The following is a 19,538-nucleotide window of genomic DNA, read 5'->3' as shown; positions in this document are numbered from 1 at the left end:
GGGGCAGTTACAGATCCATTAGCACTGGAAAGTTCTGGTGCACTTACAGATGCATTAGAACAGTAGATTGTGGTTTACATGTCAGAAGCTCCTCTCAAACACTGACTTATCTGTCAAATATACTGACTTTGCACTTCAAACTCTACTTTCTTGTCCAAGACTCTCATGGCCAGAATGTTTATCTTTAGCCTGATAATGCATTTTAATTCCCCTATTTGCTGTCTTTTCCCATCATACCAGCTGTGGGTCTGCACTCTTTTTTTTCTCTCTCCAGGTGAATTTAATTCAGCTGCTGTAGCAGACCAAATGCTGGATGTAGGCAAAGTAACAGAGTTCAAATTCATGTATCTTGATATTTTTATTTAGATTCAAGTGGGGACAGCTGAAGACCACAGTTAACTGGATTTTCTTTATTAATATTAGTCATTTATTATAATGATGCCTAAAAATTAACAAAAAATGAAGCTCCATTTGTCAGACACTGTACAGAATTAATCTTTGTTCTGAACCTCTGCTCATCTGAATAACCTTTGGCACTTTTCTTCCTACATCTTCTGTTCCCAGTGACCTATAAATCCCATGTCATAATTGTCAGTTGTTTCTTCTTACTTTGTGAATAGGATGCTGGTCTGTATGGTGACAATAATGAAAAGATGATAGTGGTAAATAGCAAAAAGGTTATTTATAGGAAAAACTCACCCGTATGGAAGCCTTTAGTCTGCTGAAAAACTCTGAGGCAGTGTCCACCAAGGAACAGTCTCCAAGAGATGCTGCCTTAGTAGTGGTCAGCCCTTAAATGGGGTCTAGAGGAGGTGGAGTCAAGCTCCATTCCTCCCAGGAGCACAGTTGAATTACTCTCACCTGTGCTCCCACAGCTGCCCCAACACTTGCCTCAGCTAATTAGTCAGAGGTTCAGGCTGTGATTACCAATTTCCCATACTAGGTCTCTCCCACAGTCATGAAACACCTCCTTTCTCTCTCTTTCAGTCATTCATAAAACCCATAAAGTCTCACAATGAAATGCTCTTGCAGGATTACCCACAAAAAGCCACACCAGGAACACAGGCTCTTCCTACTGCTCATCGTGCTGACCCAGAATTAATCTGTGCAAGTTCACATCTGGGGATTTGAAATTCAAAGAGGATCAGGTCTGAGGCTCTGATTTTGCACAACGTTTAATATGAAGAGTTTTGACCAAATCCAAGGCTCTGCTATAGAACTGTACGGTTTTAATCAGGGCACTACTAACTCATTCTAAGGTGAAAGTAGGAAGCTGAGGGTGACATATGCAGCTACCACATTCATTAATAAAAGGTATTTTACTAAGTAAGCATTGAGAGAACATAATTTTTCTCTCCGTCTTCTTCTACACTGTTGCGTCTTCCAAGGGACACCAGAGGGCGCTGCCGCCATCCCCAATGGATGTGCCGTGGGGAAGCGCTCCCCGGGCACACCCCGCCGGGTTAGGGGCAGCCGAAGCAGGTATTCTGCCCAGTGCCCCCAGCTGCCGTGAAGAAACGAGCAAATCTAATTGTGCTGATCGGAAATGTACATCTTCATCGCTGATTATGATGCGGAAGAAAATGACTACAGGATTGGCACCGTAATGGCCAACGCTGAAATGTGATGACACGCCGGTATGATGTACATCTCCATTAGGAATGATAAATCAAAGGTTATTCATTTGTGCTTGATTTATTGCTGGGGAAAAGCTGCCCAGGGAAATCTTGACTTCCATCCCCTAAGTCAAACGGAGCGTCGTTAGCGCCCTCTGCTGGTAGCATTTGGAACTGCCGCCCCGCAGCGCCTTCCCCAGGTGTTACTTCTGTACAGAAAGTAAACGTTTGTTTTTTTTCCATTATCCCGTCTACCAACATCTCAGTCTGTTATATTTGAAGTAATATAATTCATTGTCTTTTCTTGCATTTTATCCGCGGTTTCAGAAGTAGACTGGATAATATTTAATCCTGTGAAATCTCCCTTCAAAACCGGAGGCCTTAATCTTGCTGGTAATCTTATTCCAGGAATACAGCAGAAAACTGCACAATGTCTGCACAGTTTATTACTGAGCACGGAGGAAAGGATTTGTGTTTTTTGAGTTAGATGAGAGATGCGGCCTCGTGGGTATATGCGAGCAGAATCCAGACCGTGTGAGAACAGAAATATCACCAGGACTGCATTTCAATTCTTGGCTCAGTTGATGGTTTATCCTAAGCAGCTTCCCTATAGTTGTCTGCATTTAATAGCTGCAGAGAGAAGAGCTGAGCAGGAGATGAGGGGGAGACAGTGGCTGGACTTCTGCTAGCTCGCATCCTCTGTGCCCCCAGCCCTGCACCCACCTTGCTTCCTGACGCTGCGTACAGCATACTGTGCTATCTGTCACACATGACTGCATGGCAGCATCGGCTCTGACCTCTGTTACATGCAGGTAAAGCCTCAATCTTTCAGCTGCTCATACCACCCCACACCCAGCCCCTACATCATCCAGCTCTTAAGGTGCATCATCTTCTGCTCTTCCTTGCAGCTAAAATCCTTGCCTAAGTTCTCACTATTTAACAGCTCTGTTGCTGCAGCATCCTTTTCTCTGGCCCCGACACAAGCAGGATTGCCTTTACCCTAATCATACTGAATGCTGCTGTTGCTTCAAAGATCATTTTCCAAGTCTGTCACTTTGAACATGTCACCCCTCTCCTGGCATCCCCGCACCTCCTCCCCCTCGCCTATCTCACATCAACATAAGCTGCCTATCTTCATTCTCAAGGCCCCCTGGGACCCCACCTATCATCTCTCATTGTCAGGAGGCACAAACAGGGAACAGAGCAGCTCCAGTGACTGGCCTGCTTGCTGAGTCGGCTTCCAGCTCAGCTGTGCTCCATCCTCATGTACCTTTTTAGAGTGGGATATGGGTCAGCAGGACTGGTCAGGAGCAAACTAAGGGACCGCTGTTGAACACGGCCGGGAATGTGGACAGCTGTAACATTTAAACACTGCTGAAACCCTGAAACATACCTTCTCCTTTTGTCCGGTGTTACCTTCCTCCTACATTCTCATCCTCATTTTCTCTGTGGCCCCTCTTATACTTGGAGGTTACACTGCACAAGGGCTCTCAGATTTATTTTGGTAGCTCTCCAAGATCTCTTTAAAGCCCTCCTTTGCTGTGACGTCCACAAAAGCTTGGACAACCTTTATGCTGCTGGTGAGGTACTACTGCTGTCAGCCGCACTGAGCTGTTCTCATTTCCTTTATTCTCCATCTGTCTTTTTGCATTCATCTGTAGCCTTCCATCCTCTGCTTAGTTTGTAATCACTTTGGGACAGGGCCATCATTCTGTTCAGTGTTTACACAGTGCTTCAGACAATATTTGTGGTTAGGGTTCCTGTGTGGTCTAATAACACCGACAATAAATAAAAGCAGTAACAGGCTGTGGTGCTCTCTTTTTGCATAGATCTCATTGATCTCAGGCTGCGGGCAGAGCACACCGCATGGATGCAGACTGTGCCTTGTGGTATCCGAGCAAAGGGCAAAACAGAAGAGCAGCACTGCGTGTTCCGTTCTAAACGCGGGCCAAAATGCCCTTAATCAAAATCCCTTTCAGTGCTTGGGATTTTTGTTGTGTCAGGCAGCATACAGCAGACCCAAGGACAACCTTTTAACTTCATATCATTTTCTTCAGGAAGAGGGCAGGGCAGGGGGAAGAAGGCTGAAGTTTATGGGCTTTTGTTTCCTCAAGAAAAATACAACAGGAGAGCTATAAAGAGCAGGAGGAATTTAAAGAAGCGCAGCCATTGGAAGGTCTTTAGACCTCTCCTTTTGCTCTTTGTACATGGTAGAAAACTACTTAAAAAACCTAATCTTTAGCTATTTTGGTATAAATGGAGCATCTCTTTCTTTAACTGACACAGGTGCTTTAACCTTCCCCCCCCCCCCCTTTTTTTTTTTAAAGTCCTTTAAAGGCAGACAGAAATGAGTCATGAATTGTTTTTGTTATGACTTGAATTCAGTTCCATTAGCAGAACGGGTTTAAAGCTTCCATCCTGCAATGTGCTCTGACCAGCATCTAGCTGTGCCCGGTCCCTGCTGGAGAGAGGAGAGGGTATGACATGGCTGCATTGCAGAACACTCAGAAAGGACTCTCTGTGGCTCTGAATTGCAGAGCTGTCTACAGAGAGCTCACTTTAGTCTGGTATAGCTCATAAAGTGAGTGATCTTTGGGATCAGCTAAGAATCCAAATTGCTCAAAAGTGACTTAATGTGCCTTAATGAATATTGGTGGGAAGGTTCAACCTCAACTTCATGGCCTCAACTTCATAAAATAGGAGGCATTACTTTCGGAGCAGCCCTCATAGCAACAGTATAAAAACCACAGGAAGTTTTAGTGGCAATAACACCCTGCATTTTATATAGTGCCTTGTAAGCAGAGAGCTCCTGAAACGCTTTCAGAGCAGCGATTAGGGTAATGGAGACATTCCACTGGGTTACAGAGGTAATTAATGATTAGAGATTATTAATGAAAGACAAAAAGAGCCCTGAAGGAAGACCACATCAGTGAGCATAAGGGAAACCAAGATGAGTAATGGAATGGGCAGGATGATGTAGTAGACCTCTGTAACACAAGATACAAGAGTGTAGTCAGAACATTTAGCCCCGATTTATATGTGAGATACTCAGCTTCTTCAAACTCACTAATTTAAATACTTTCCCCTGCCTAATGTCAGCCTTTCCTCAGCTTTAAACTAATCCTGTCTCAGCAGCTTGGCTTCTTTTCTCTCCTGTCACTAATAGTCAGACTTGGGCAGGACCTGACAACTAAATAGCAAGTTGGCTTTCCTGTTGGTGTCACAGGGACCGTCCCACGGTAACATTCAATTCAGGAAATACGGAGAGATATTTGTTAGGTGTTTTGGAGGGTTGGCTGGTTTTCTTTTTTGCCAACATTTAGTACATTAGTTCTAGAAGTAGAAGAAAACACAAATAGTGAGGCAGTTAAGAAAGAGACTGAGCAAGCATAAGAGACTTGTACTTAGATGGTAGACCATGAGCCAAAGTGAAGGCATTTATTTATTGCCTCAATCAAACGGCAGCCTTAGTTTTTTCTTTTTCCTCTTGTTATTAATCTTATGACATAGAAAACATTTACATTCCCCATGGAACTCCTCCAAGTCAATCCCTGTAAGGAAACCCAAGCTTTAGTATTTTGTAATAAATAAAACATCAGGAATAGAGATATACAGCAACACATTATAATGAATATTACCAAAAAGAATACATGGGTCTGTTCAATAATGTCTCTTTGGAAAATTCCTCTACTGATGTATCTAAGCACTTAAGAATTAACATCTGAGCCTCTCTCAGTCACTAATGGATTCTAGGCTCCCATCACTCAAAAGGCAGAAAAGTATATTGTCCTTTTACATATTTGGAACCAAATGGTCAGTGTCTTGCCCAGTGCCATACATACATCTTTTGGTGGGAGTGGAAATTGGAGTCAGGGTTTCTGTATCCTGTTCCAGTACCTGAGGCCACCTTTTGACTTGTTAAGAGATGTACATGAGGTGATTTCCACACTGTTCTTTGGCATTTTTAATATCCTAGGTTTTTGTAGGTTTGACTGGGAAATGAGGAAGAGTCTGCAATTAGCTTTGCCTTGAAGAGGAGATGCTCTCCCATCTACTATGTTTGCCATACCCTTAGGAGCTGTAACAACCCGTGCATCTGCAGCCTACACCACAATTAAAAGGTTGAGGAAAGGTTCAGCAGCAGGCTTTGCAGTGCATTTAAAGGCAGCTTGCTGCATACAGCTCGGTTGGGAAAATCCTCAACAAGCAAAGTGATAAAACAAACACAACAATCAAATGCAGAAAGCCCCCCTCCGGCCAAGATCTACAATAGCAGACGGCTCAGTCATGCCCGCACCCATGCCTAAGTTCTCTAACCTATACCTAAGGGAGCACTTAAGCACTCTAGCCTTAAATGCATACATAAGCAATCTCATGGCCTGGGGGTGGGGGGCCGGGTGGAATATTCATGTGCTTTGCTGGCTGCCTAACTGTAGGCAGTGGTATTTCTGAAATCCTGGCCTACCTGTGTTCTGTACAGCATCCCAGATATTTGGGTCAGAACGCTCCCATGAGGGATGCTTTCTCTAAACTACCAGCAAACCAAGCGAAACAAACCAAAGGGAACGGCCACACAGCACCCTGCCCCCACCAGCTTTCCTTACCCTCAAGGTTAGTTTGGGACCCACTCTGTTCTGAATGGCCGTTGATACAAAGTCGTGCTCTTTTCCTTTTCATGTCACTTGTTTAAAGAGGAATTCTGAAGCCGTTGCTTACCACAGCAGTGCTTGGGAAGGAAAAGAATAGCGAGTGTATTTTCAGAATGCCCTTAGCAGCTTTCTTTTTGTTTTGCTCTCCAAGCCACTGCTATTCAAGTTCTCCTTAGGGCACTAACAGCTAAATTGTTCTATGCACACAGCTCCCATTAGCAAGAGGAGTCATGCACATCATTCCCATGAACCACTCTAACAGCATAGCCCTATATGACAAGATGTGCCTCAACCAGAGAGGATGCAAGATAAATATTAACCACACAATGGTCTCATTTTAGCCTATGTTTAAAATAGCACTGGGATTTTTAAAACGTACCCTCTCGCTATTTGGCATCAGTCATCTTTGTCTTTCTGGTTTAAGAAATTAGATATGCCAGAGCATAACAAATCTGCATTAGAAGCATGGGCTTTGCTGCTTTACACTGGGAGAAAAATTTGGGGGGGGTGGCTGACATTTGGATTTACCATGGCATAACAGTCCACAAACCCTAATTTATCAGCAACGAGTTCACATCCTTGACTTTGTATTAATTGCATTGAAATTTCTGTCAATTATTCAGACTCATAACTCATTTCACATCTCTTGCTCCATACAATCTGAGGTCCGACTGTGCTTAGATTCATTTGTGAAAAGACAGCACGATTTCTTTACACGGCAGAGACTCCCTTGGAATCTCCCTGCCCCCCGTAAAGGTTTAGTTTAATAAGAATTAAAGTATATCTCTAACTAACTCTCACACAGGAAGCGTATCAGTTTCATGGGTTGCATGAAGATCAGTCCAAGTGTAATAATAAATATATATATGTTCTCATCACATACATTCACATATACTACATGGTATAAAGAAAACAGAAATACTTACGTTGGACAGGGTGGGGAGGAGGAAAAAACAAGTTCTTTCCTAATGTCAGACAATTAGTTTCTGATTTATTTCTCAAAGCAGATCAGTTGGTAAACCTTGCGATTTCATCTTAGCTAGAGTAGCTGCGGATGGCATTACAGAGAGCTCATAAAAATTTAAAACCATTTCCTAAGTCTAGTAGACTTTTTTCTTCCCTGTTATCAATGACAGTGAATATTGGTGTCTGGATGGGGATGCTGTAGTAAAAGTAGACCCTCTTTTGGATTAGTTTTGTTTGACTGTTATTATTATTGTCATTATTATTAAATTAGTGAAGTGCTTGTTCTTTATGGCTAGAAACAGTGCTTGGCAATCACATACATGGGTGTTCTGTAACCATCAATGCCAGTAATTAGAGAAGAAAGCCAACAGCCCCAGTTTCATAGTAAAACGGTACAAACTGTGCACCTTAACTAATTCAGTCCACACTCAAAATGGCCACACAGCTGCCCTCCAGTTCAGGGATATAACTTAAAGAGCACAGCAGCCTTCAAGGTGGAGTGCCCCCTGACAACTGTAATTCTCCAGGCAGTCCTTACCATATACCCAGAATTTTGGGCAAGGCAAAAACACTGAAGTGCTCTGAATTGTTGCATAGTACCACCATCCATCATAATGGAGTCCTTGGGGTCAGTGTTGATGTTATTTTCATACCCTTTTATCACCACCTGGGAGCCTGTGAGAGTCTGCACAGCAACAAACTGGTGAGTTTATGCAGCAAAGGGCTGCGGTGCAGACAGAAGAGAGATTTCAAGCACTGTGCTTCCACTAGGCTTATTAAACCATCACAAAATAATTAAAAATTGCTTGACCATCCTTTTCTAATTGGCTCCCCATGGAAGGGTTAATAGGAATTATCATACCAGTGTTAAAAAAAAAAAAAAAAAAAAAAAAAAAAAAAAAAAAACTTAGAAAAAAAAGACAGATAAAGAAAACAGTGTAACATGAAATAATTCATATTGTCTCTGTAAATGAGGCAATAAATGCCTGGAACACGAAGCTAAGTCTGACTTCACAGCAGGGCCCAGTGCTTAATTGAAAGTCCTAACTAGACCCATTTATCAAAGAAATCACTCAGAGGGAAATTTAATTATCACAATTAATCTATATTTTTTTAGAAAGCCTCAGTAAAACACATGGAACATTTCTTTGGGAAGAACTCCGTCTCTATTTCTATGCCTCTAGCTTGAGCCTGGACTGCTGCAGAGGAGTGCTGCCATCACACCTGGAGGAGCAGATAGCAAAAAAGAGCAAGCCTATGTGGGTAGTTGTACAGTGATAATAATGAAAAATTGGTAGCTGTAAATACCCAAACGGTTATTTACAAGAAAAACTCACCTGTATGGAAGCCTTTGGTCTGCTGGGAACTGCTGAGGCAATCTCCACCAAGGAGCAGTCTCCAAGAGATGCTGCCTTAGAGGTGGTCAGCCCTTAAATGAGGTCTAGAGAAGGAGGAGTCAAGTTTCACCACTTCCAGGAGCACAGCTAAATTACTCTCACCTGTGCTCCTACAGCTGCCCCAACACTTGCCTCAGCTGATTAATCAGAGGTTCAGGCTGTGATTACCAATTTCCCATACAGTAGTGTGGCACTGGTCCTGCCTGTGTGAGGATGAAAGGCCTGAAAAAAGCATGCAGCTCTATGCCATGGTAAAAACCCCTCCAACTTTTTAGGACTTCTGGACTTTAGTGTGCAGCTAGTGAAGTCAGGACCTTGCTCCTTCTCTTACAGACTGTGGAGCTCTAGCACTCACCTTGGATGCAAGGTGCAAGGAGCAGGTATTCCTGCAGTAGCTACAGCGGAGGGCAAAAGTGGGACAGGGAAAGTGGGATTGTGGATTTTCTTTCACCCAGTGTGAATTGCACAGCCCCACTCCTGCTCCTGTTCCCTTGGCTTAAGGGAGTCTGTAATACATGCCCAGGTAGCACCATCTTGGAATCATAGAATCACCAACATTGGAAAAGCCCTCCAAGATCATCCAGTCCAACTATCCACTAAGCCACGTCCCTCGGTACAACATCTGTGTTTCCTGGACACCTCCAGGGATTGTGACTCCATGGGCAGCCTGTTCTCCTGACAACTCTTTCAAAGGAAGAAATTTTTCCTGATATCCAATCTGAAATCCTTCCCTTCTCTTCTTAGGAGTCGGGGAGCATCAGAAATGATGACCCTTCTTAATGCTTTTGTGCATACTCTTTTCCCCTCTTCTTCAATAGGAGAAGTTGTAGCTTGCTCTCCCAATATCACTGAAGCTGATTTCTGTGTTTTCTTCTGTGCTTCCTACATTATTCAGGTTATACCAATCACCAGATGGGAAGGAAACAACTCCAGAGCAGACTGAATTACTGTTTAATTGGGCATCCTGTGAAATAAACATTGTGACTTGGATAAGATTAAAGCATGAGTCACAAGTCGGGTGAATTTTCAAGTGCTGGAGAATGCACTGAGGGAACCAGACAGGGACAAGCAAGGAGAGAGCAACTCTGGACACAGTGGCTTGCTTTCCCAATGCTCAGATGAAAGCTCCAGGGGGCAGAATTGGGCAAAACAAACAGTAGTTCCTTTGTTAAGAAGAGTCACATCACCCAACAGATTTCCTTTAACATTCATTTACCTGTGCTGTGCCCATCTGTGAACACTCCTTGGCATTGCCCTGCTGTGCAGTCCAGCTTGGTTCTTAGATATTGGCACTTGGGAGCACTATGAAGGACCCCACCAGCAGGGCCAACATCTCTGCACTCTGCATTTACATTTGACACTTTGCGGTACTTCTAGGCAGCAGTTTTACTGGAAGAAACAAGTGACAGACATAGAAGTGAAAACTACATTGTAGAACTTCATTAAAATAGGAATGCTAAAAGTGTAACTGTGACCATTCACACCAGCCTCACTTGATTTACCTGCACAAACCTGGTGTTCCATTTAGGGACAGAGGTCCTTGCTCACCCAATTAAGCCTCCCCTCCTCCCCACCCCTTCATAAGCTTACCTAGGTTCAGAGGTCCTTGGGTTGCTTTCTCCTTCACCTCCCTCCCTGGCACAGCAGGAGCTGCCTGGGGTGGCAGGCTGTGATGGAGGGAGGGCCCCCCTGTTCTGCACTGCACCTGAGCTGGAAGAGGTCACAGCTGGCAGCCATCTCCCAGCGGTGGCTGCACGGCAGCCTATGACGGTTCCCTGTGCTATCTGCTCCTCAGGTTATTTGTTGTGCCTCAGAAAATGCAAAGGTTGTTGGCTCGCCTTTTACCACCAGGTGGCCTAACTATTCCACCGTTCGTGAGGAACCAAGCCTCCATTAGAGAACAGCAGCTGGAACTTTTTAAGCTTTGCATATTTTTCTTACCAAGCCTCCACCTTCTCTCCTTCCCCCACATTCAGATGATTAAAAGTGAGCAGGGCTGCTCTTGTTTCTCAACCCAAACCTTTTCTCAAGGGAACGGAGAAGAATGGTGCCTCCAGCAGTCCATCCATAGCTGTAGAGCCTGAGCTTAACCACTTCTGCTTACCTCTTAGTCTGAAAGTACTCTTGCCATAACAACACCAGTAACTGGCACTTTTCCTTGTACCTCAGTAGCTGGACATTATTTCTTTGTTGCCTCAGATATGCCTGTGGTAACTGGTTTTGTGACCTCCCAGTTATGCGCCAGCCATGTAGGCAGGGCTTAGATCTGTCCCTGAAGAAGCACAGAATGGATTCTGTGGGCCAGAGCATTTAACTTAGTAAGAGGGAGTTGACTTTTAAAACTATAGTCAGCTTGGAATGTGAGCAGTGCCCCCACTCTGTACATCCAGGGCAGCCATTTGGGCTGAAGGTGTTTACTCAGGTGTAAAGAAGAGTCAGCATTACAGCTCTCTCCATATTGTCACAGACTGACCTCCCATCTTTGGCTGATAGGAGCTGAATTTAATGATCTGAAAGGGGGAGGGAAGATAGATGCTCTCAGATGTTTGTCTCAGATTTCTTGGTGAGAGGGGTGGGGAAAACTAGCTGGCGTCTCAGCATTGTGAGGTGAGAGTTAACTACACTGACACCATCAGTGGTGTTACACACAAATGCCAGTGTTCAGAGGTCATCAGATGTCTTCTTAGGAAAAGAATGGTTTCAGGAGTAGTTTAGTTATTCCAAGTTCTATAACACTAACCGCTTAGTTTGGTATTTTTTACCATCTCTATAATATCGGAAAGGTTTGGAAGATACCTTCGGAACAAATCTCAGCAACCAAAATGACCAACTGAGCTGGTTTATATGGTTATAAAACATCCCTGATTCATTTGTTTACTCATCTCCATAATAATGCATTTCTGTTTTGATGTGAGTGGGGACAGCGTACAATGATGGCAGGCACAAACATCACCTCAGAGCCCAGCAGTAGAAGCAACTTTCCCAAACGAGTTCAAATGAGCTCTTAAACTGGTGCCTGGCAATCCCAAATCAATGGCTGTAGCCTCTGAATGTATCATAATACAATTGCGGCACAAGAGGTAACTCCATCGGGGAGATTTTCCTAAAGGATGTGGTGATTGAACTTTCAAAAATACCAGTCATTTGGAGAGAATTTCAAGAGTCTTTAAATTACTTTGGTAAATGGATTTGTTATAAATAATGAATATGTGAAAATCGGTAGAGGCTTCCAGTTGCATCACAAAAATGTCATGAAGTAACACTGGCTATTTCAGCTGCTTTAACCTAGCCTTGGGCACTGAAGAGCCCGGTTCTGATCATTTGCAGGATAAGCAATCAAATTCAGGGTAACGAGACCTCAGCCAAGGCGTTACTCTGGATTTACACCTCTGCAGATAGAATCAGATGCTATCTGCTAGTCTATGCATCCTCTGAGAATAAAGTTAATTTTGAATTCTCGTATCATCTGCTTGCTTGTGCACTTATTTGCTAACTGTCTGACGGAGTGAGCTATTCTGGGTCAGTATGATTTAGGCATCCTTTATTACACAGTTTCCAATTCAGTACATTTTTTAATCAAGTCTAAATTGAAGTCAGGTTCAAGGTACGTATAAATATAATATATATTTAGGGCATACAGTGAAAATCCCCAAGTCTAATTTGGGATGTAACTATAGCAGCACAATATATAAATATATATTTAGAAAGGTTCTTTATTTTACAGAGAAATGTTAAAATATTGTCACTTCTTAAAGACAAGCTAAGACCTATTTTCATATTTTCAAAATCACATTAGCTAAAAGCTTGTTAAGGAATAAATAGTCCAGAGGATAATTGAGACTTAGCTGGCTTAAGCATTAATGAATCAAAATCAGATGCCAGATCATTAATTAATTCTACAAATTATAATGTTGCCGTTACTGGCAAATACTTTAAGAACTAATACCAAGTAGCAAATTAAACTGCATAGTTTTCCTTCCTGCTGTGTATCTATTGCCAAAAATACAAACATTGTGGCTATTTCCGGTCCATTACTTACACTGTCTGTATTTTTAGAACTTGTGGAGGATTCTTAATTTTTAAAAACATTCACATTTATTTAACGTGCTATTTCTAGAACGCGCCTATCACAGACTGTGAGGACATTTCCATCAGTGCTGTAACCCACGGAAAGGGAAATGTAGCGAAAGTGACAGAAAAGTCAATTCAACACTTCCTGAGCCTCACAAAAATTCACACCCCTTCAAATCAGTCTCTTTGGCAAAAGGCAGAATAATGGATGGGTCTCGCAATGTGGCCTGAAGTGCAACCATCTCTAGACTCTGTCAGACCAATGGAAAATGGATTAGAGGAGGAGAGGCAAAAGGGAAGGTCCATTGAGCATTTCTAGCCTCTTCTGATCCTACAACAAGGAGACTTTAACATAGTTACAAAGTGACAAACTTTAAAGGCTCTTTTACAGAATGAGGGATCCATGTGGGCAGCTGGCTCCAATGGGTTACCAATGAGGCCAGAGCCTTACAAGAAGTAAAGACTCAATGGTTGTAAAGTGGTATAGCTTCAGATGAAATAATGAGGTGATCTAATGGTACTCTAATCAGGATAAAGCTTTAGGGGCAAAATGACAGGTTTTGGACCCTTCCCTGAAAGCTCCCGGTATGTGAACTCTGTCTCATGCACTGGAACTTTTCTTGTTTTCCCATTGTGTGCCAGACTCCAGAGTTTCCAGATCTAGAACGAGCAGGTTCTTTTCAAGCATGTCCCTGGATGTTTAAACACACCTGAACACCACTCATAAGCCAGTGCACTGGGATATTAGTGTAACAGTTTACTCACCTAAGCATCACCAACTAAGTTTCTCAGTGCAATCTCTTCTAGATGAGACTGAGTTGTCCTGAAGGATCCAACCAAGCCTGTCACACATGGCAGCCATGAAAGCACTGTGCCTGGAAGAGTGAGCTATGGAAGCACAGCCCATTTATCCTTATTCTAAATGATCCATTTTTTCCCCCCATATTTATGGCACCTTCATTCCATTTTTTCCTGGTTTTAATTGGAAGAAAAAAAAAGTCAAAGTGGACCTGTTTTATTTTTTGGTAGGAATAACAGTAAGGCTTTCTGAAATAAAAATGTTCTTGCAGTTTCCCAAAACCAAACACAGTTCAGTTTCCAGTCGGAATCAGAGACTTGTGAATCTTGTTAACGTGAGCTACATTTCAGCTGAAGAACAAGTAAGGTGCCACCGTACTTTCATTTTGTCTGTATTAAATTTTATCCCTCACTATATGCCCACCGTCAATGGCAGACAAATCTTCGTTGCCAAAAGAAGCATATAATGTAGATCAGAGACTGCTAGCACCATGCTGATATTCTTTTATGATGGCTTCATATATATGCTGAATAGAGGAATTCTTGGTAATTTGTCATCCTTTGGGATCTCTGAGCAACCGAAAGGTGCTGACCTTTGCCATGCAATAAAAATGAAACTGGCAATAGGCAACCCTGTAGATAATAATGCATTCTAATATATCTACATTATCTACCCCCATGCTGAATTCATGGCTCTTTTCCATGTCTGGAGATGACAGATAACACCAAAGCTGTTTTATTACAACTTTTGGCTTCCTGCCAAAATTAGAGCATCTAAAAATAGATCCGTAATTATGATCTGCCTCTGAAGTCGCTGTCTGGAACATGAGTCCAGAAGCTGCTGACAGCAGCCAACAGTGGGTACCCAGACAGAGCGACAGAAAAAGCGTGTAAGGATGGTCCCCCCGAGGTCTTTCCCCAGCCTGCAACAATTTGCAGCCCTCCAACTTCTTGAGAGATAAAACAGCTCTTATAGAAACTTTCTTTTATGAATTTGTCCATTCTTTTTGTTAAGTCTATATCAAGCCAAAAATATCACCAATATGGGTCGCTTCCATTTTTCATCTCTAATCAAGCCCTTCCCCACTGGATTGGTGGGAATGTGACATATTTATTTTTTATGACTTAGAGCTGGAAAGGACTCTCTTTACAGGGCTGGATGGTCAAGTTTGTGGTGAAATAGCTGCTATAATTCTGCTTGGGTTTCCTATTATCACTAATGATTTGCTAGGGCACTTGAAGCCTGCAATGCAATCCCTTAAAAAGATTTTAAATCTAAACACATTGAAAAAACTGTTCATTCACTCAGCATGGATCATGTTCCTATTTTCTGACAGTACAGCCCTAATTCTTTTGACATTCTGAAGTCCGTCCCTGTGGGCAATTCATAATGCCACCATCATCAAGAACTACAGGCCCCAAATGGGAACTTGCACAGCGGTGCTGTGAAAGTGGGGAATGTTCATCTGCATGAGACTGTCTTGCACTTTTGCTTTCGTTTCCATCTTTTGCCATCCATGGAAGTTAATTAATTACATCATTTAATAGAAACTTGGTGCCAAACAACCTCTGCTGGGTAAGGGAAGACAGCTGGAAGCAACTTTTTCATTTTCAATGGGAGTCCAGTGATGGCAATGGCAGTTGGGGGATAAGGAGGCAAAACAATCTTTTCTCCTTGCAAGCCAGATTTCTGTTGGCAAATAATTTATACTGACTGGCAAATGGTACCAGAATGGATGCTTATTTTTGTCTATTTGTTGTTGTCTTACAAGCTTTCATACGCTTTGTTGAAATAATGTGTGTTGAGGTGATGTTTGTCTGTGATTTGATAGAATATATAAAAGCACAATGATGTTATCCATGATGGCCTTATCACATAGTGCTGCATAATCAACAGACGCCTAAAGATCGGATGCTCTGGAAAAAACATAATAGATGAGGCATGATTTTAAACAAGAATAATTATGCCAATATAATGCCTCATACAGACTCGCTTATTTCCATGTAAATGTGTGTTTTTTGTCTTGAGTTGTGTAACCTTGGATGGTATTATCCTGGAATGAAAGCAACTGTATGTCAATTAAATTAAGTTCCTATAACAAAGTTATCTGTAGCAATGCAAAAGGCAAAACTTTCCCAGTTGCCAAGCTGGCACTTGGCTCTTCAGGCTGAAGAATCTTCCATCTTTCATGGAAAGGCTGCAGTCCGCCATGCTGATGAATTTGCCACAGCCCTGACACTCCATACACTCCTGGTTTTATGCCCAAATGCCCCTAATCCATTTTCACCAGATAGTGTTTATATTACAAGTTCACTGGCACGCACCTTCAGTGAGCTAGGGATCACTCCTCACTCCATTGCTATTTATGCTGAGGGATGACAGAAGAAGAAAGCAGAAGGCAGTACAGAATACTCAAAGAGCTTTTTTAGATGAACCATTTGTGGAATATTATAAATCACAGCAGAAGCACCATGCTTTGCTCACCTGATTTTATGAATGCCTTCCTAGAAAGTGTGACATGACGGGGAGATCCCGCCCTTCAGAAGTTAATGGGAAGCATTTCAGTGTTGCTACAAGGGCAGGATTTTTGTCTGTCGATATCCTGTTCCCATCCTCCTCTCCTACACTCAAACAGGAGACAAGGAATTGTACTGCTGTTATTTCAGCTGTCATTTCAAAGGAGTAAGACTGGCTTAATTCCCTATCTCCAGGTCAGTTAATTGGTTGGCGGTCATAAAGGATAACAATTTTCATTGTTCAATTTAGACATAGGCTAGTATAAAATAGTTTGAATTTTCTCAGAACATGATCTGTCTCTTGGATGAAGAAGCATAAAAGCTTCTTTTAATGGGAAGTCATGGCTGGGATTGAGAAATCTCAGCACCCAAAGTCACTGAAATAAAACTTCTCTGTGTAGCCAAATGCAATACCCGTTGTTCTTTGTAAGAATTGTGAGCAATGCTAGGTGCAGTTTATCCATGTCAGCTTTTGGAACAGAAGATAAGCTCCTGGTTAGAGACTGTTATAGCAGAGCCTGGAAAAACTGAGAAATAGATTGTGCTAATTTGTTGTGGCTAAGAGCAATATCTGTCTTTAGGATCTATCATTTCTTCAGGATTCTGCAGAGCTTTATAGCTCCAGCAGACACTGTAACCACCATAGACCAAAAATGCATGTTCTGTCATCTTAATTAACATTTTCTGGGGAAATATCCGACCTGTTTACAGAAATTGAGTAGGTGGGGAGTTTGTCCATGCTGGCACAGGATACATACCTTAAAAGCAGTTGGCTGTTTTGTCTTATGACTACACCCAAACCTCCTGAAGTCCATCACCTGGCACTCTGGAAGGCCAAGCTGTTTTTTGTAGCACCAATCTGTTGGTCATCTGACTGTGGGGGTATGAATGTGCTGACTAATGGACCCAAAAGAGGCAAAGAGGTGGAACAGAAAGCCATGGAAGGGGATGCTTTTTTGCTTTCAGAAGTTTTCAGAAGCTGTAATTACTGGCAGAGGCTCAGAAAATGCATGACCAGCCAAGAGATGCAGTGATTCTGAAGATTCAGCACTTTTCCGAAGTATCTTTTTGTCAAAAGTTTTTCTGTAGCAACTTCAACAGATTCTTTTTTTTTTTTTTTTTTTTTTTACAGTTAGTAAAGCTGATGGGATGAAGCCTATCCAGCTTTTCCCTTGCTAAGGGTCAGAATTTTTCACAGTGAAGACATTAATGCGGTATCAGCATAAGGTGTTTTATGGTTTGGTTGTTGGTCTTTATAACCTATACAACCTTTTCAGTTTGGATATTAGGAAGAATTTCTTCCCCAGAAGAGTGGTCAGGTGCTGGAACAGGTTGCTCAAGGAGGTGGTGAAGTTACAGTACCTGGAGGTGTTCAGGAAACATGCACATGTGATATTTAGGGACATGGGTAATGGAGGAATATTGGTGGCAGGTGGACAGTTGGACTGGATGATCTTGGAGGTCTCTTCCTACCTTAATGATTCTATTATTCTATGAATCAGCAAAACTAACCTCATCCAACTCCAGTATAAGACACATTCCAATATAAGACACATTCTGAGTATTAATGTATGTTGTCTGGAAACAGGTTTAGTTTTATGGATAAGAGCCACTGGAAATGGGGCATTAACTTCTCTCCAGATGCTGTGCCTGTGTTAGATACCACAGCCATCAGCAGACCACTGTCTGGCATGGGTTAGATTCTAGACTGAAGAAGCCTGGCTCCATCTTTCTGTCCCCTCTCCATCCAAACTGTTACTATTCAAGCAGCATCCTGAGCTTGTCCATCTTGTTACTTGATGAAGCCCTTTGGAGAGTGCTGCATTTGAACATGCTCTGTTAGACCTCGCTTACTCAGCCCCCTCTGTAATCTGCTGGTGTGTGTCTGCACCTTCAGTGAGACGAAGCAACACAAATAGTGCTGCTCCTGTTAAGCCCAGCTGAACTGATCCACCTTTTCTCATCTGGTCCTTTAACCAGCTTCTCTTTCTTCTTCCAAATTCTTTTCTCATCCACATTTACCAGTCTAGTATTTTGAATTTTTATGCAGTCTGCTTTCATTTACTGTTAAAAATGCATCTCTGGTATCAGGCACATCATTTTTAAGCCTCCATCGTGCCAAGAGAGTTAGCAAAGCATCAGTTTTTCACTTCAGTTCCCAACCCATATGTTTTCAAGTAGCACCAGGGAAACATTTTTTAAAGGACAGACTCTAGAGATGTCTTCTAATATCATCAGCAATGATAATCAAAAGCTGCTTCTGTAGAAGCCTGCGGGATTATCAGTCTCTCAAAAGGAAATTCAGCAACTTTTCTTGCAGTAACATTTATTCTCCACTCTTCCACCTCTAGCTATCATTCACCTCGAGGTGCTGACACCCGGGACATCTCCATTTCCATATGTGCTACCTATTTACATGTCAGGAGAGACCCATGATCTGGGGCCACAGCCCTTCCTGACTTTTCAAGGGAAATGTAACTGAAATGCTAATAGCAGCTCATCGTAGTTGATAGATTCTCCAAGTTATGCCTCATTTGCAGTTGCAAGACACACTTCAGAGGAAGTTTTTTTTTTTTTCTTTCTTCTCAAATTTAGACATAATTTCAGCTATTCATGACATCCGTGCTAGGTCTGAGACTCCTCCACTAAGAAATGTGTTCCATTTTTCAAGCTATTTTGACTAACTCTGCTCAGGCCCAGAGCTAATGCAATATGTTCCTGACCTGTGCCTGCTGGTGTGCTGGATGTTTAGGAATATCCACCTAGCGGTACTCCTACCTGCACATCTTCCTGCTGGTGACCTTTTTGTTACAGAGGGTAACATCAGCAGAGCGCAGAGGCAGGGTGAAGCAGATCTCCTGAAAAAAATTCATCCAAACATTTTCCAGGATTGCTTTATCACCAGCAATATCATTGTTTGCCACTCTTCCATTCCTCAGACATCTTCAGACTTTCCAGCCCCACTGGGAGCAGCTAAATATCACCTTGGCTGAGGGGCAAATGGAGCTGCAGAGCCCAGCAGTGCCCCACTGGTGCCTGCCACAGGATGCTGTGTCCTTGCCTTGTGCCTACCTCTTCTGGTGTGAGCTCCTGAGCAAAACACATCAGCCATGGGAATTCCTGTAAGGATGAGAATATGACAAAAAGAGCAATAAATGACCTCTGTAAGACCTGTTGGCTGCCCTTCCTCCCCTCAAGTGGCTGGAAGACCAGCCTGCAGTTGCCTTTAGCACCCTGAAGAGAGTGTGGGCAATGCCTGGGGCAGGTGCTGGTTAAGGCAGGAGAGCAGGATCTGATCACAGCCCTGGACTGGGCACACGTGTGGAACTGGAACAGGAGAAATTGAAATGGAAATGAAGTGCCCTGGCAATAAATTTCCCAGCAGCCTAATTTTCCCAGCAATGACACCCTCGGCAGAGCCTGTGTGGCCCAGAAAGGAGCGGGTTTTAAATTTTCTAAAATTCCCTAATCCGCTTTATCAGCCGCCTCTCCCAAAACTGCTGCTGCTCCCTGAGAGATTTAAA

The 19,538-nt window shown here is 42.8% G+C and overlaps 1 protein-coding gene across 7 annotated transcripts in view; it reads right to left on the bottom strand.

Moving 5' to 3' along the window:
* Positions 1 to 339: 339 nt before the first annotated feature.
* CXXC4 (CXXC finger protein 4) overlaps positions 340 to 19,538 on the bottom strand; it is a 92,857-nt gene continuing 73,658 nt past the window's right edge. The window contains exons 6-8 of one of the 7 annotated variants that reach the window (XR_014945814.1): positions 10,219 to 19,134; positions 9,845 to 10,017; positions 340 to 8,455 (exon numbers count right to left, since the gene is read on the bottom strand). The gene's annotated coding sequence lies outside the window, so the exon portion shown is untranslated. Of the gene's footprint in view, positions 19,135 to 19,538 lie in introns of all 7 variants that reach the window. The other 6 variants (XR_014945812.1, XR_014945816.1, XR_014945813.1 and 3 more) reach the window with 6 other exon arrangements.

This window comes from Coturnix japonica, chromosome 4 (genome assembly GCF_054131305.1).
Source record: "Coturnix japonica strain WE chromosome 4, WE-NBRP24, whole genome shotgun sequence".
NCBI lineage: Eukaryota > Metazoa > Chordata > Aves > Galliformes > Phasianidae > Coturnix > Coturnix japonica.
This window is presented reverse-complemented; position numbering and strand designations above follow the sequence as displayed.